Genomic DNA, 12,096 nt, shown 5'->3' on the forward strand with positions numbered 1-12,096 from the left:
AATTGGTAATAATATACAACGCTGCATCATCAGTGATAAATCAATTGGGAATAGTATACACTAATATAACATCAGAATGATTATAAATAAGCCATATTTGCAGTATACCTCATGATAACGGTCCTATGAGCCAAAACATTGATTCATATACAATATATACTATTGTTCCTAAAATATCAAGGGCAAAGTCAAAAAGATGAAGCACCAGCATATTACAAATAGACGTGTAAAACATTGTATTATTATTATTAGCATCAGCACTCTGATCAAAAAAAAAAAAATGTGTACTGTGTTTTGCTGAGTATTTGTAATATGCTTTTTTTTTTTTAAAAAGTTAGCAGTTTCTTATCTAGTTACACAAGTGATGTTGGGTGCTGGTGGCCCTCATTATTAGCATTTATCTTAAACAACAGGCCACTCATCATCCCCCCTCCGGACTTTCAGCGTGTAAGAGGATCCCAGAACCACAGTGAATGTATGAAGAAAAAAATACTTTAAACACACAATGATTTCTTCATATAATATTGTTAATATTAAGAGTTAATACTTATTTTATAAATCAATTGGGAATAATATACATAGTTGCATCATCAGTGATAATACACTGTGTATAAAAAGCGCTTAGAACTGATTTTGTAGGCTTATTTTTATGATACACCATCAAAAGTGAATGAAAAGTGGGCGTATCAGGAGGCTTGGTTAGGGGCGGGGTTAGGACGGATCTGGGCGGGGTTAGGGTGGAAAGTAGGCGTGGTACCTGTCAAAAATGAGTTTGACGGAAAGTGGTTCACTATACTACTTGCGCCATTTAGCGGGCGGGGCTTCGTCCTCCCAGCTCTTGTCAGCACCATCTTCTCTCTTCACAGTAAGCTGCAGAGACGCTGGTCCTGGCCCTTCACTTCTGTCACAAGTAACCGGGTGCAAAAACAGGGTAGGGCACAGCATATTTGGTGTTGAATATATATATGTAAAAGCGCTGCAAGGTCTGGGGCATTGTATATTCCTTCAGACCGGGTGAGGCGCTGGGTGTGAGCTGGCAAACTCCCTCTCTGTCTTTCTGAAGGGCCTTACTGTGGGTCTGTTCCCTATAGCCCAGTGTGTTAGTGGGTGTCGGTACACGTGTCGACATGTCTGAGGCTGAATGCTCTTCCCAGGAGGAGGCTGGTGTGGGGGCAGAACAGAATGTGGGAGTGACTCTGTCGGCGCCGCCGACTGCTGATTGGGTAGATATGTGGAGTGTCAATGCAAGTGTGGCTTCGTTGCATAAGAGATTAGACAAATCTGAGTCTCAGAACCATACATGGAGACAATCCATGGAAGATGTTTTGTCACAAACTCAGACCCCCTCAGGGTCATAAAAACGTTAATTTACCCAGATAGCAGACACAGATAACGACACGGATTCGGACTCCAGTGTCGACTATGGTGATGCCAGGTTGAATCCTAAACTGGCTAAGAGCATTCAGTACATGATTGTGGCAATAAAAGAAGTGTTACATATCACGGAAGACCCTGCTGTTCCTGAGACAAGGGTCTGTATGTTTTTAAAGGAAAGAAACCTCCGGTAACATTTCCTCCCTCTCATGAACTGAATACTCTTTTTGAAAAGGCTTGGGAAATTCCTGACAAAAAGTTGCTGATTCCCAAGAGAATTATTATGGCATATCCGTTTCCCTCTGAGGATAGGAAAAAGTGGGAGTCGACCCCCAATGTGGACAAGGCTCTAGCGCGGCTGTCCAAGAAGGTGGCGCTTCCGTCCCCTGACACGGCGGCCCAAAAGGATCCTGCGGATCGTAAGCAGGAAACTACCTTGAAATCTATTTATGTCACTACGGGTACACTGCTCAGACCAGCCGTGGCATCAGCATGGGTGAGTAGTGCTATTGAAAAGTGGGCCGATAACTTATTATCTGACTTGGACACCCTGGAGAGGGATAGCGTTCTTTTGATGCTGGGTCATATCAGGGACGCTGCAGTCTATCTAAGGGAGGCTGCGAGAGATATTGGCCTCTTGGGATCAAGGGCCAATGCCATGGCAATCTCGGCTAGGAGAGCATTATGGACTCATCAATGGAATGGTGATGCTGACTCTAAGAGGGCTATGGAGGCACTGCCGTATAAGGGTAGTGTTTTGTTTTGTGAGGGGCTCGCGGACCTGGTATCTACAGCTACCGCGGGTAAGTCATCTTTTCTACCTTTTGTCCCTCCACAGCAAAAGAAAACGCCTCCGTATCAGATGCAGTCCTTTCGGTCTAGTAAATTCAAAAAAGGACGAGGGTCCTCCTTCCTTGCTGCTAGAGGTAAGAGAAGGGGAAAAATATCACCGGCTGTGGCAAGCTCCCAGGAGCAGAAGTCCTCCCCGGAGTCCGCACCGGTGGGGGCACGTCTTCAGCTCTTCAGTCGGGTCTGGGCTCACTCAGGCCTGGATCCTTGTGTGCTGGAAATTGTGGCCCAAGGATACAAACTGGAGTTTCAAGACATGCCCCCCCCACCGATTTTTCAAATCGGCCTTGCCAGCTTCTCTTCCGGAAAGAGAAGTGGTGTGCGCTGCAATACAAAAGCTATGTCAACAGCAAGTCATTGTCACGGTACCCCCGTCACATCGGGGAGAAGGGTTTTATTCAAGCCTGTTCGTGGTCCCGAAGCCGGATGGCTCGGTCAGACCGATTCTGAACTTAAAATCCCTCACTCTATATTTGAAAAGATTCATATTCAAAATGGAATCTCTCCGAACAGTGATTTCCAGTCTGGAAGGGGGGGATTTTATTGTGTCAGTCGACATAAAGGATGCTTACCTACATGTCCCCATATATCCTCCTCATCAGGCTTACCTGAGGTTTGCTATTCAGAATTGTCATTACCAATTTCAGACGTTGCCGTTTGGTCTTTCCACGGCCCGAGGATTTTCACCAAAGTAATGGCGGAAATGATGGTGCTCCTGCGCAAGCAGGGTGTCACAATTATCCCATACTTGGATGATCTCCTGATAAAGGTGAGGTCAAAGGATCAGTTACTAAAAACGTTGCGCTCTCCCTGACCGATCTGCAGCAACATGGTTGGCTCCTAAATTTGCCAAATTCACAGTTGATTTCGACAACGCGGCTGTCGTTCTTGGGCATGATTCTGGACACGGAACTACGGAGAATTTTTCTCCCGATGGAAAAAGCTCTGGAAATACAGAACACGGTCAAGGGGATTCTGAATCCGGCAAGGGTGTCGATTCATCAATGCACTCGGGTGCTGGGGAAGATGGTGGCGGCCTACGAGGCCATCCTGTTTGGCAGGTTCCATGCCAGGGTTTTTCAGTGGGACCTGTTGGACAAGTGGTCCGGGTCTCACCTACACATGCACCGGAAGATAAGCCTCTCTCCCAGGGCCAGGATTTCTCTCCTGTGGTGGCTCCAAAGTTCTCACCTTCTAGAGGGACGCAGGTTCGGGATCCAGGATTGGATTGTGGTGACCACGGATGTAAGTCTCTGAGGTTGGGGAGCAGTCACACAGGGACAAAATTTCCAGGGAAAATGGTCAAGCCAGGAGGCTTGTCTGCACATAAACATTTTGGAATTAAGGGCCATCTACAACGGCCTTCTACAAGCAGAAAATCTTCTTCGCGGCCTGCCCGTCCTGATTCAGTCGGACAACATAACCGCAGTGCCGCACATAAACCGCCAGGGCGGAACAAGGAGTAGAGCGGCGATGGCGGAGGCCACAAAAGTTCTTCGCTGGGCGGAAAAACAGACAAGCGCTCTGTCGGCGGTCTTCATTCCAGGCGTGGACAACTGGGAAGCAGACTTCCTCAGCAGACACAATCTCCATCCAGGAGAGTGGGGTCTTCATCAAGAGGTCTTTGCAGAAGTGACAAGTCGTTGGGGAATTCCTCAAATAGACATGATGGTGTCTCGCCTCAACAAGAAACTTCAGACATACTGTTCCAGGTCGAGGGACCCTCAAGCAGTAGCAGTGGACGCCCTAGTGACACCGTGGGTGTATCAGTCGATCTATGTATTCCCTCCAATTCCACTCATCCCAAAGGTGATGCAGATCATAAGAAGTACAAGGGTTCAGGTGATACTCGTTGTTCCAGATTGGCCACGGAGGGCCTGGTATCCGGATCTTCAGGAACTACTCATAGAAGATCCCTGGCCTCTTCCTCTATAAGAGGATCTGTTACAGCAAGGGCCGTGCATGTTCCAAGACTTACCACGGTTGCGTTTGACGGCGTGGCGGTTGAACGCAAAATCCTAGCTCGAAAGTGTATTCCCGGTGAGGTCATCCCCACTCTACTGAAAGCTAGGAAGGAGGTAACGGCGAAGCATTACCACCATATTTGGAGAAAATGTGTGTCTTGGTGTGAATCCAAGAAGGCTACTACGGAAGAATTTCAGCTGGGTCGGTTTCTTCATTTTTTACAAGCAGGTGTGGATGCGGGCCTGAAGTTAGGCTCCACAAAAGTGCAGATTTCGGCCTTATCAATTTACTTTCTTCCGAAGTACAGACTTTTGTGAAAGGCGTGCTGCACATCCAACCTCCATTTGTGCCCCCAGTGGCACCATGGGACCTTAACGTGGTGTTACAGTTCCTTATGTCACATTGGTTTGAACCTTTACAAACGGTTGAGTTGAAATTTCTCACTTGGAAAGTGGTCATGCTGTTGGCCTTGGCGTCCGCAAGGCGGGTGTCGGAATTGGCGGCTTTGTCTCACAAAAGCCCCTATTTGATTTTCCACGAGGATAGAGCAGAGTTGAAAACTCGTCAACAATTTTTACCCAAGGTGGTTTCTTCGTTTCACATGAACCAACCTATTGTGGTACCTGTGGCTTCTGAAGCCTTGGCTGATTCAAAGTCTCTCGATGTGGTCAGAGCTTTGAAAACTTATGTTGCCAGAACCGCTTGTATTAGGAAAACGGAGGCTCTGTTTGTCCTGTACGCTTCCAACAAGATTGGGGCTCCTGCTTCTAAGCAGACTATTGCACGCTGGATCTGTAATGCGATTCAGCATGCTCATTCTACGGCTGGATTGCCGTTACCGAAATCAGTGAAGGCCTATTCTAACAGGAAGGTGTGGGCTCATCTTGGGCGGCTGCCCGGGGTGTCTCGGCGCTACAACTTTGCCGAGCAGCTACTTGGTCGGGTTCAAACACTTTTGCAAAATTCTACAAGTTTGATACCCTGGCTGATGAGGACCTCATGTTTGCTCAATCGGTGCTGCAGAGTCATCTGCACTCTCCAGCCCGGTCTGGAGCTTTGGTATAAACCCCATGGTCCTTTTGGAGTCCCCAGCATCCTCTAGGACGAAGGAGAAAATAGGATTTTAATACCTACCAGTATATCCTTTTCTCTTAGTCCGTAGAGGATGCTGGGCGCCCGTCCCAGTGCGGACTCTATCTACAGTACCTGTTCATGGTTATTGCTTTTGCTACACAAAGGTTGTGTTTTAGTTTCGATCAGCCTGTTACTGATTTTTTGGTTCATGCTGTTAACTGGTTTTAGTTAAATGCCATGTTGGACGTAGTGTTGTGGTGTGAGCTGGTATGTATCTCACCCTTGGGTAACAAAAATCCTTTTCCTCAAAATATCCGTCTCCCTGGGCACAGTTCCTATAACTGAGGTCTGGAGGAGGGGCATAGAGGGAGGAGCCAGTTCACACCCATTTAAAGTCTTAAAGTGCCCATGTCTCCTGTAGATCCCGTCTATACCCCATGGTCCTTTTGGAGTCCTCAGCATCCTCTACGGACTAAGAGAAAAGGATTTACCGGTAGGTATTAAAATCCTTTTTTTTTGAGTGAGATATTGAAACCTTTGTTTTCTGATGGCTCAATGTACACAAACTTTGTTTAATTCACAAAGTTATTAAAAATATCGTATTAAATGACCTTCAGGATGTATGAATAAGGTGTATATGAAACATAAATGAATTGTGTGAATGTAGATACACTTTGTTTAATGCACAAAGTTATTGAAAATATTGGCTAAAATGATATTATAAATGTATATAAGGTGTATATGAAACATAAATGCATTCTGTGCTTAGACTTGGGTCCCATCATGATATCTCATTACGCTATGCAATTATTCCAAAATACAGAAAAAAACGATATCCAAAATACTTCTGGTCCCAAGCATTTTGGATAAGGGATACTCAACCTGTATTTTACAAATTCGACTTACTTTCTTAATAATTGTTTTCATTGCTCAAACAATTGCTGTGTATGTATTGGAAGCTGTGTACAATTACCCCACTGTTACCTCTGCAGCTGTGATGGTGTTCGTCTGATGGTCACTGGTGGACAGGCACAGAGGTGGAGATGCATGGTCCTGTTACCATGGCAGCGTGATATCCCACCAATCAGGAAGCAACATTTATGCAGATATCTGGACTATGTTGAAGCTTTATAATCCTTAATGAACCAATGATCATTGTCTGCCATCTCTTTCCAGCTCTGGGCGCTCGCAGGAGGTGGCTAAGTCAGAGCTACTCTGCTGACCAGAAGGCCTGCAGGAGTCTATCAGCTAGAAGATCATCATATAAGCATTATCATCATCATCTGCACACAATCTGTTTATTCAGTAACGCATCCATTTATAACTATGAAACTGAAGTTAGTGAACACAGATTTTTACATAGGGATAAACAGTATATGTTACAGGGCGTCATTCCGACCTGGTCGCACGCAGGCTATTTTTTGCACTGCTGCGACTAGGTAATCACCGCCTACAGGGGAGGGGGTTAGAGCTGTGCAGGTCTGCGATTGGCTGTGCAGAATATTGGAGTGCTGGACTCCTGGCCTAATTCAGATCTGTACATGAACCTGATGTTTACTCACATCTCCAATGTTTTTCCATCTGTGCATATGCAGAAGCCGCACTGCACATGTTAGGGATGACCATCGGTGTTCCTACCATCGATGGTGATATGGCAGGTGTCTATGGGTGGTTGCATTCTATGCAATAGATGGCCACTCTGCAAAAAATCAATGGCAAAATTATTCAACATTGATCATAAACCATCGATGATTTGGCATCATCAATGGTCAATGGCCATCCCTAGTATATGTGCAGATCTGTACGATGTTGCTCTCAGTTCCCCGAATGCCGCAGCATGAGTGACGTCCTATGTTCACACTGAGGGTTCCAATGCAGCCAGCGGATCACAAAAGCCTGCAATGTGCGTCTATTATACTAGATTCCTCCTGCAGTTCTTGCATGTTGCGGCTGTGCTATAGCATCCACCTCTGAACCAGCTCTTCCTTTCTTTAGCTCCACATATAAAAATAATCTATGTTCTTTATTTAAATTATTTAGCTAGATCATTCTAAGGACATTTAAAGGAACATAAACATGAGTTAGAATGATAAAAAAAGTCATTAATTCTGGTTCGCAAAAGCAGCATTTCTATAGGGATCAGTTATTTAGTAGCTTCTTTGATGTGCATCTTACCAAGTTGATCATGTAATTCCAGTTCTATTTTTGTATGAGCATTGACGGTGTATGATAGAGCAAGTACAGTACAGTTAACCTTGGGCATAATAGGCAAGTATCTTTGTACAAGGTTTTGAGTGACTGTTATCTTTTCATTGTAGCCTCGTGCAAGCACTATTCTGTTTCATGTATTTTTTTCTGAGCAGATACTCTCTGGGGACAACCTCACCTACTTCATGTGTAGGCATTTCTACCACAGCTGCTTTTTTCTAAATGCTTTTGTGCAGTTTTTATGTCTTGTTATACAACTGAGGTTATCCTTCTATCACAGGGTTCTCAGGAAGGTGGTGGCTTTTATCAGCTCTGTTTAATGGAATATGGAAGCTAAAAACATTGGGGCAGATGTATTAACCTGGAGAAGGCATAAGGAAGTGATAAACCAGTGATATGTGCAAGGTGATAAAGGCACCAGCCAATCCGATCCTAACTGTTAATTTACATACTGGAGCTGATTGGTGCCTTTATTACCTTGCACATATCACTGGTTTATCACTTCCTTATGCCTTTTCCAGGTTAATACATCTGCCCCATTGTTTTCCTCCGCAGTTTTTGGTACAAATGTACTGTATATATTTATTTTTTTCAGATTTGTTTTACTTTTTACGGTGTAATTTTAGAGAATTACTAATATCCCTCATTGTAGCAACAATGCTATAGAGATGTCTTCATACACTGTCACTTCGGTCACCGCAGCTAGCCCCTCTAGGAGCTCCAGATCCCAGCAGGACACGGCTGTGCTGAGTGTCTTTTTTGCTCACAATTTTCATCTTATTTGCATAAATAAACAACTGGAAGTGACAGAACTACTTTGTTATATCGCACTGATCAATTTGATTGGTGACATTTGTACATCTGTGTGCAAAGTGCTGCGATACAGTGTCCGTAACTTTTTCTCATGTTCTGTTATGCTTCATCTGACTTTTTCCTGTGTGGTTAAAGTGGGCCTTTTGGAGTTGTGCATACATGTAAATACACCCGTTTTCTAGTGGATATTTTGCACCAAGGATATGGCTGGTGCACTGATATAAATGACGGATTTTACAGCAAAGTGAACTGAGACTGGGGGGTGGCACACTTGAAAAGATGCAGTCCTTAATATAGGTGAATATATACATTTCATTCGGTTTAAGCAATGCGTTAACAATTACAGATGACATGATTTATTTTACATTGGTCCTAGGTGGTCCCAATGTGGTATGTCATTTACACCCATCAGCCATAACCTTAAAACTACGTGCCTAATACTGTTTAGGTCCCCCTTGTCCCCCCAAAACAGCACCCATCGAGGCTCCACAAGACCTCTGAAGGTGTCCTGTGGTATCTTGCGCCACAACATTAGCAGAAGATCCTTTAAGTTCTGTAAGGTGGGGGTGGGGGGGGGGGGGCTCCATGGCTTGGACCTGTTTTTTCGGCAGATTCCACAGATGCTCGATTGGATTGAGATCTGGGGAATTTGGAGGCCAAGTCAACATCTTGAAATCTTTACAATGTTCCTCAAGCCATTCCTGAGCTGTGTGGCAGGGAGCATTATCCTGCTGAAAGAGGCCACTTCCATCAGGGAATGCCATGAAGGGGTGTACTTGGTCTGTACCAATGTTTAGGTAGATGGTACGTGTTAGAGTAATATCCACATTAATGCCAGGACCAAAGGTTTCCCAGCACAGAAATGTCTCAGCCAGCTTGCCTTCTTATCCAAGTACTGTAAATGAAACACACGGACCCAACCGTTCCCATGACGTAGAAGAAAATGTAATTCATCAGACCAGACCACCTTCTTCCATTGCTCCATATTCCAGTTCTGACACTCATGTGACCCTTGTAGGCACTTTTGCAGGTATACATGGGTTAACGTTTTCAGCCATTGCTACAGTAGCTCTTCTGTGGGATTGACCCACATGTGCAAGTCTACTTTTCCCACGTGCATCAATGAGCCCTGGTTGCTCATGATCCTGTTGCCAATTAACCGGTTGTCCTTCCTTGGACCACTTTTGGTAGGCCCTAACCACTGCATACTGGGAACACCCCACAAGACCTGCCATTTTGGAGATGCTCTGACCCTGGCCATCAAAATTTGGCCCTTGTAAAAATCACTCAGATCCATAGTCATGCCCATTTTTTCTGCTCCCAACACCTCAACTTCAAGAACTGAGGGCTTGCTTTAGAGATAGACGCAGGAGAGGGGACACTTTCAGATTCCTGATTATTGTGAATCAGCAGCTGCACAGAGGTCCATTCTGCGTGTGCGCAGAATGGGCTTTGTGATGCCGCCTATAGGCAGCGGTGTTGAGAGGGTGGGGAAGGGGCAGGGTAGGCCTGCATTCCTGGAAACGGGGTATGTTCCCCCTATTTTCTGGGAGGGCAGCGCCAAGGGTAACTTCCTGGCCTTGCAGACCCCCTTCCGTTGGTCAGCTGCGTAAGCTGAGGCTTACTCAGTAGGCCATCTGTGTGACCATTGCAACCAACGTTAGATCCCAGCTTGCAATGTCGGTCACAGTGCCAGGATCGCAGCTACATGCAGGAGGTGTCTCTTCTACTGAGACGTCTCCTGCATGTTCCTCCTTAAAATCAGACGGATATTTAAAGCTTCTTACAAGTGGCATTCAATTTCTGTCCATCTCTGAATCAAGCCCTGAGGGGTAAATTTACTAAGGGGTATATGCAATTGCGGTCGAATTCCCGAAATTGTCGAATTTCGGGACTTTTTCGCCAAAAAAAATAAATCGACAATGCAATTCAGTACTTTCTGTCAAAAAAACGGACTTTCAAAATTCGACTTTTTGAAATTCGACTTTTGTCAAATTCGACTTTTCTGCAATGATACAAGTGCTGCAATTCGACCAAAGTATATTCAATTGAAGTTTGGAAATTCGACAACAGTGCTTTTAGACAGTAAATTCGTCATTTTCAATCCGCCATACTTTGGTGGGTGAAACTAATAAAAAAAATTTAAAACATGTTTTTTTTTGTGGGTTTTTTTCTTGGTAATAGCATATCTATTTATATTAGAAGGGATTAGGTACTTGGTTTGTCTTTTTTGGAGGCACAAGTATTATTTATATATTTATAAAAATAATATTTTTTTTATTTATTATTTTTTTAGATGGAATGGTAAAATCCCAGAAAAAAATGGCGTGGGGTCCCCCCTCCACAGCATAACCAGCCTCGGGCTCTTCGAGCCGGTCCTGGTTCTAAAAATCCGGGGGAAAAATGGACAGGGGATCCCCCGTATTTTTAAAACCAGCACCGGGCTCTGCGCGTGGTGCTGGTGCAAAAAATACGGGGGACAAAAAGAGTAGGGGTCCCCCGTATTTTATACACCAGCATCGGGCTCCACTAGCTGGACAGATAATACCACAGCCGGGGGTCACTTTTATACAGTGCCCTGCGGCCGTGGCATTAAATATCCAACTAGTCACCCCTGGCCGGGGTACCCTGGGGGAGTGGGGACCCCTTCAATCAAGGGGTACCCCCCCAGCCACCCAAGGGCCAGGGGTGAAGCCCGAGGCTGTCCCCCCCCATCCAAGGGCTGCGGATGGGAGGCTGATAGCCTTGAGGAAAATGACATGAATATTGTTTTTCCCAGTAGTACTACAAGTCCCAGCAAGCCTCCCCCGCAAGCTGGTACTTGGAGAACCACAAGTACCAGCATGCGGGAGAAAAACGGGCCCGCTGGTACCTGTAGTACTACTGGAAAAAAAATACCCAAATAAAAACAGGAGACACACACCTTGATAGTAAAACTTTATTGCACTCCTGCCGACACACACATACTTACCTATGTTGACACGAAGCAGTCGGTCCTCTTCTCCAAGTAGAATCCACGGGTACCTGAAAATAAAAGATAATTATACTCACCTGATCCACGGTCCAGAGATAAATCCTCGTACTTGTCAAAACAACAAAACGAACACCCGACCAGCAGACTGAAAGGGGTCCCATGTTGACACGAGACCCCTTTCCACGAATGCAGACACCCCCGTGACAGCTGTCACTGAAGTGTCTCTTCAGCCAATCAGCGAGTGCAACGTCCTTGCACTCTTCTGATTGGCTGTGTGCGTCTGAGCTCAGACAGCGCATCGCAAAGCCTCTCCATTATATTCAATGGTGGGAACTTTGCGGTTAGTGGTGGGGTCACCCGCGGTCCACGGCTGACCGCGGGTAACCCCGCCGCTGACGGCAAAGTTCCCACCATTGAAAGTAATGGAGGAAGCTGTGCGATGCGCTGTCTGAGCTCAGACGCGCACAGCCAATCAGGTGAGCGCTACGACGTGGCACTTCCTGATTGGCTGAAGGGACCTCGGTGACAGGAGTCACGTGGTGTCCCGGCATTCGGGGAAAGTGGTCTCATGTGTCAACATGGGACCCCTTTCAGTCCGGTGGTCGGGTGTTCGTTTTGTTGTTTTGACAAGTATGAGGATTTATCTCTGGACGTGGATTTTTCTCTGGACACTGGCAGGTGAGTATAATTTTTTTCACAGGTACCCTCGGATCGCCGGAGACTGTGGCAGTCGGCGTGTCAACATAGGTAGTATGTGTGTGTCGGCAGTGTGTAATAAAGTTGTACTTGTCACGGTGTGTGTCTCCTGTTTTTATTTGGGTATTTTTTTCCAGTAGTAC

This window comes from Pseudophryne corroboree, chromosome 8 (assembly GCF_028390025.1).
Source record: "Pseudophryne corroboree isolate aPseCor3 chromosome 8, aPseCor3.hap2, whole genome shotgun sequence".
Lineage (NCBI taxonomy): Eukaryota > Metazoa > Chordata > Amphibia > Anura > Myobatrachidae > Pseudophryne > Pseudophryne corroboree.